Source organism: Portunus trituberculatus, chromosome 2 (assembly GCF_017591435.1).
Source record: "Portunus trituberculatus isolate SZX2019 chromosome 2, ASM1759143v1, whole genome shotgun sequence".
Lineage (NCBI taxonomy): Eukaryota > Metazoa > Arthropoda > Malacostraca > Decapoda > Portunidae > Portunus > Portunus trituberculatus.
The window spans coordinates 12,213,220-12,220,124 of NC_059256.1; positions in this window are offsets into that span (position 1 = coordinate 12,213,220).

Sequence of the window (6,905 nt, forward strand, 5' to 3'; positions counted from 1 at the left end):
TCTCTCTCTCCTCCATAGTAGTAGTGGAGAGAGAGAGAGAGAGAGAGAGAGAGAGAGAGAGAGAGAAGAAGAAGAAGAAGAAGTTTTCATATATATATAAATAAACATTAAGATTAATTTTATATATATTATTAGCCTTCCACTTTTTGCTCTATATCTCTGGCCTCGCTCTATCTCTAACTTCGCCACTCTCTCACATTATAGTACAACTCTCGCTCTATCTCCCACACTAACCTGCTCGCTCTATCCTCGCTCAATTTCTCACAATCTTTAATTTTCTCTAACTATCTCACACTCAAATGTCAACAAAATTTTCTTCCACCACCCCTTCGCTCAACTTTCTCGCTCTATATCTCTGGCCTCGCTCTATCTCTAACTTTGCCACTCTCTCACATTATAGTACAACTCTCGCTCTATCTCCCCACACTAACCTTCTCGCTCTATCCTCGCTCAATTTCTCACAATCTTTAATTTTCTCTAACTATCTCACACTCAAATGTCAACAAAATTTTCTTCCACCACCCCTTCGCTCAACTTTCTCGCTCTATATCTCTGGCCTCGCTCTATCTCTAACTTCGCCACTCTCTCACATTATAGTACAACTCTCGCTCTATCTCTCCACACTAACCTGCTCGCTCTATCCTCGCTCAATTTCTCACAATCTTTAATTTTCTCTAACTATCTCACGCTCAAATGTCAACAAAATTTTCTTCCACCACCCCTTCGCTCAACTTTCTCGCTCTATATCTCTGGCCTCGCTCTATCTCTAACTTCGCCACTCTCTCACATTATAGTACAACTCTCGCTCTATCTCCCCACACTAACCTTCTCGCTCTATCCTCACTCAATTTCTCACAATCTTTAATTTTCTCAAACTATCTCACACTCAAATGTCAACAAAATTTTCTTCCACCACCCCTTCGCTCAACTTTCTCGCTCTATATCTCTGGCCTCGCTCTATCTCTAACTTCGCCACTCTCTCACATTATAGTACAACTCTCGCTCTATCTCCCCACACTAACCTTCTCGCTCTAACCTCGCTCAATTTCTCACAATCTTCTTTTCCCTGAGATTGGTAGTTCAAGGGTAAAATATTAAGAATTGAAGTGTTTTTGATAATGTGTGCTTAGTTATCCCAAAGAGAGAAAGAGGGTGAGAAAAAGACTATTTTGACTATGAAGGAAGGGAGGTAGGATAGTCAGAATTGGAGAGAAGGTGGAGGAAACATGGAGGAAGGTCTATGTAGGTGGAGGTAAATGGAGGTAACTTGTGGAGGGAGATATGGAGGAAAGATTGCAAACTTTTGGAGGTAAAAATGAGAAAAATTGTCTTGTTTTGGTGTGAGACTATCTTAGAAAACGACTATTTTGACTATGAAGGAAGGGAGATAGGATAGTCAGAATTGGAGGGAAGGTGGAGGAAACATGGAGGAAAATGTGTGTAGGTGGAGGTAAGTGGAGGTAGCTTGTGGAGGGAGATATAGAGGAAAGATTGCAAACTTTTGGAGGTAAAATTGAGAAAAATTGTCGGGTTTTGGTGTGAGACTATCTTAGAAAACGACTATTTTGACTATGAAGGAAGGGAGGTAGGATAGTCAGAATTGGTGAGAAGGTGGAGGAAACATGGAGGAAGGTTTATGTAGGTGGAGGTAAGTGGAGGTAACTTGTGGAGAGAGATATGGAGGAAAGATTGCAAACTTTTGGAGGTAAAAATGAGAAAAATTGTCTTGTTTTGGTTTGAGACTATCTTAGAAAACGACCATTTTGACTATGAAGGAAGGGAGATAGGATAGTCAGAATTGGAGAGAAGGTGGAGGAAACATGGAGGAAAGTCTGTGTAGGTGGAGGTAAGTGGAGGTAACTCGTGGAGGGAGATATGGAGGAAAGATTGCAAACTTTTGGAGGTAAAAATGAGAAAAATTGTCTTGTTTTGGTGTGTGACTATCTTAGAAAACGACCATTTTGACTATGAAGGAAGGGAGGTAGGATAGTCAGAATTGGAGAGAAGGTGGAGGAAACATGGAGGAAAGTTTGTGTAGGTGGAGGTAAGTGGAGGTAACTTGTGGAGGGAGATATGGAGGAAAGAACAGGAGGCAGTGAGGAGATAAACATTACTTTCCCTATTAAAATGCATTAAATTAACATTAAATAAAATATATATAAAAAAAAAAATTAGATATATTTAATTAGAGAAACATTGGAGAAATATGTTTAATACACCACAAAATGTCGAGATGTCTTGAAATTAACAAAAAAATAATAGAAAATAGAGAAACAAGCATAAAAAAAACACGAAAAATTCAACAAAACACATTAAAACACCAAAAAGTGACAATAAGAAAGAGGAAATGGCGACTTACACAAATATTGAAGAAAACTTTTAATCCAACTCAAAATATCAACATATCTGAAAATTATCTTAAACAAAATAGAAAATAGACATATATACTTAAAAAATCATAGAAAATTCAATAAAACACATTAAACACCTTAAAGTGATAAAAACAAAGAAAAATAGCGTTATATATAAATTGTTTTTAAATTGCATAATAAAATATCGACATTTCACAAAATCATCAAAACATAATAAAAACATAGTCATATATGAAAACCATTAAAAAATTAAAGAATATAAATCACAAAAACAAACAAGGACAAAGAAGAAGGGAAAATAGCGACTTACGCAAATATTGAAGGAAAATATTTTAACCCACCACAAAATATCGACATATCACAAAACCACCCAAAATAAAACGAAAAACACACAAACATACATAAAAAAACACGTAAAATTAAAAAAACACATTAAAACATCAAAAAATGTCAGAAAAGTGAAGAAAAATGATATGAAGTGGCAACCGAAGCGTCTGTCCCTCACCACGTCAGCTGGAGGTGGTTTGGCAAGGTATGGCGGACTAGCAAATCCTTTCACATTTTTACTATTTTCTCCACTCTCCGACCCTCCTGGACTATCAGCGCGCCGGGGGACTGTCCGCCAAGTCTCTGGCTACACGTGGATAGTCGAATAGTCCCCCGGGAGTGGATAGTTGAGGAGGGAGGAGGGAAAATGTGACAGCAGGTGGTGCGGGACACTGGACCTGCTGGGAGGGATTTTTGAGCGATTCTCTCTCTCTCTCTCTCTCTCTCTCTCTCTCTCTCTCTCTCTCTCTCTCTCTCTCTCTGTTATGTGTGTGTCAGTGTGTCAAGAACGTGTCACTGACGTGTGTGTGTGTGTGTGTGTGTGTGTGTGTGTGTGTGTGTGTGTGTGTGTGTGTGTGTGTGTGTGTGTGTGTGTGTGTGTGTGTGTGTGTGTGTGTGTGTGTGTGTGTGTGTGTGTGTGTGACATTGGTGCTTGACACACACACACACACACACACACACACAGACAGACACACACACAGACAGACAGACAGACAGACGAAGGAGGTGGATGGGCCTTACCACCCCCACACTCCTCCCCCCACCACCCAGGGCCAGAAGTGTCCTTGATGTATGACTGGACAACACACACTGTCAATACAAGGACTTCAATCAGTAAAGGACCTTAGTGCAGAGACAGCCTTCAATTTTTCACATTTTTACCTCCGAAAGTCTGCAGTCTTTCCTCCATATCTCCTTCCACAAGTTACCTCCACTTACCTCCACTTACATAGACCTTCCTCCATGTTTCCTCCACCTCTCCTCCAATTGTGACTATCCTACCTCCCTTCCTTGATAGTTAAAATAGTGGTTTTGTGAAATAGTCTAACGTCAAAACCTGACAATTTTTCACATTTTTACCTCCGAAAGTCTGCAGTCTTTCCTCCATATCTCCCTCCACAAGTTACCTCCACTTTCCTCCACCTACACAGACCTTCCTCCATGTTTCCTCCACCTCTCCTCCAATTCTGACTATCCTACCTCCCTTCCTTGATAGTTAAAATAGTGGTTTTGTGAAATAGTCTAACATCAAAACCTGACAATTTTTCTCATTTTTACCTCTGAAAGTCTGCAATCTTTCCTCCATATCTCCCTCCACAAGTTACCTCCACTTACCTCCACCTACACAGACCTTCCTCCATGTTTCCTCCACCTTTCCTCCAATTTTGACTATCCTACCTCCCTTCCTTGATAGTTAAAATAGTGGTTTGTAAAATAGTCTCACTTTAAAACCTGACAATTTTTATCATTTTTACCTCCGAAAGTCTGCAATCTTTCCTCCATATCTCCCTCCACAAGTTACCTCCACTTACCTCCACCTACACAGACTTTCCTCCATGTTTCCTCCATCTCTCCTCCAATTGTGACTATCCTACCTCCCTTCTTTGATAGTTAAAATAGTGGTTTTGTAAAATAGTCTAACGTCAAAACCCGACAATTTTTCTCATTTTTACCTCTGAAAGTCTGCAATCTTTCCTCCATATCTCCCTCCATGAGATACCTCCACTTACCTCCATCTACACAGACTTTCCTCCATGTTTCCTCCACCTCTCCTCCAATTGTGACTATCCTACCTCCCTTCCTTGATAGTTAAAATAGTGGTTTTGTTAAATAGTCTAACATCAAAACCCGACAATTTTTCACATTTTTTACCTCCGAAAGTCTGCAATCTTTCCTCCATATCTCCTCCACAAGTTACCTCCACTTACCTCCACCTACACAGACCTTCCTCCATGTTTCCTCCACCTTTCCTCCAATTCTGACTATCCTACCTCCCTTCCTTGATAGTTAAAATAGTGGTTTTGTAAAATACTCTCACTTTAAAACCTGACAATTTTTCTCATTTATACCTCCAAAAGTCCACAATCTTTCCTCCATATCTCCCTCCACAAGTTACCTCCACTTACCTCCACCTACACAGACCTTCCTCCATGTTTCCTCCACCTCTCCTCCAATTGTGACTATCCTACCTCCCTTCCTTGATAGTTAAAATAGTGGTTTTGTTAAATAGTCTAACATCAAAACCCGACGATTTTTCTCATTTTTTCCTCCGAAAGCCTGCAATCTTTCCTCCATATCTCCCTCCACAAGTTACCTCCACTTACCTCCACCTACACAGACCTTCCTCCATGTTTCCTCCACCTTCTCTCCAATTCTGACTATCCTACCTCCCTTCCTTGATAGTTAAAATAGTGTTTTTTTAGTGTGCCAGCAGTGACAAGTGGGAGTGTTAGTGTTTACCAGTGAGAGAGAGAGAGAAGACTTGAGGTGTGTCAGGATGTGGTGGCTGTGTGCTGTGGCAGATAATGCTGTTTTGGGGGCTGTTATGCTGTTTTAAGGCTATTTTTTCCTGTTTTGAGGGAATTTGACATGTTTTTAGGATGTTCAGTGCTGTTTTTAAGCTGTTTTTGCTGTTTTTTTTAAGGCTGTTTTGTTGTTTTTTGCTGTTTTAAGGCTGTTTTTTGCTGTTTTAAGGCTGTTTTTGCTGTTTTGGGGGAATTTGAGAATTGTGTTGTGTTTGTTAGTGAAGTGTGTCTCAGTGAGTTGTGTGTGTGAGAGTGCTTTGTAAAGAGATTTGTGTTTGAGTGGGTGACTTTCTGGCTTGTGTGAGGTCAGTGCATTTTTTCTTTGACACTAAGTAATCTGTGATACTCCCGCTCATTTTCTCACTATCTTTAAATTTGTCTGACTATCTCACTCAAAAATGCCACAAAAAATCCTGTTCCATCACTCCCTCACTCAACTTTCCTGGTCTGTATCTTGGGTTTGAGTGGGTTGCTGACTTTCTGGTTTGTGTCAGGTTAAAGTGCATTTCTTCCTCTTTCTTTTGACACTAAGTAATCTCTGTTATCTCTTCTCGTTTGCTCACTATCTTTAAATTTGTCTCACTATCTCATTAAAAAATGCCACAAAAAATCCTGTTCCATCACTCCCTCGCTGAACTTTCCTGGTCTGTATCTTGGGTTTGAGTGGGTTGCCGACTTTCTGGCTTGTGTCAGGTCAAAGTGCATTTCTTCCTCTTTCTTTTGACACTAAGCAATCTGTGATACTCTCGCTCGTTTTCTCACTATCTTTAAATTTGTCTCACTATCTCACTCAAAAATGCCACAAAAAATCCTGTTCCATCACTCCCTCACTCAACTTTCCTGGTCTGTATCTTGGGTTTGAGTGGGTTGCCGACTTTCTGGTTTGTGTCAGGTCAAAGTGCATTTCTTTCTCTTTCTTTTGACACTAAGTAATCTCTGATACTCTCGCTCATTTTCTCACTATCTTTAAATTTGTCTCACTATCTCACTCAAAAATGCCACAAAAAATCCTGTTCCATCATTCCCTTGCTCGAATTTCCTGGTCTGTATCTTGGGTTTGAGTGGGTTGCCGACTTTCTGGCTTGTGTCATGTCAAAGTGCATTTCTTTCTCTTTCTTTTGGTGGTAAGTAATGTCTGTTATCTCTTCTCGTTTTCTCACTATCTTTAAATTTGTCTGACTATCTCATTAAAAAATGCCACAAAAAATCCTGTTCCATCACTCCCTCGCTCAACTTTCCTGGTCTGTATCTTGGGTTTGAGTGGGTTGCCGACTTTCTGGCTTGTGTCATGTCAAAGTGCATTTCTTTCTCTTTCTTTTGACACTAAGCAATCTGTGATACTCCCGCTCGTTTTCTCACTATCTTTAAATTTGTCTGACTATCTCACTCAAAAAGTCAGTCAGTCAGGCAGTCAATGTTCATAGTTTCAAATATTATTCTTTCAGATGTGCAGCACCACCACCACCACCACCACTGCTACCACCACCACCACTGCTACCACCACTGCTACCACCACCCTAACTGCTACCACCACCCTAACTGCTCCTTAAGAGTCGACACACACACAGACAGACACACACACATAATGGACCCTCTCAAACAAGCAGAAGATGAAACAAGAGAGGAAGAACAGGAAGACACTCCTCCTCCTCCTCCTCTTCCTCCTCCTCCTCCTCCTCCT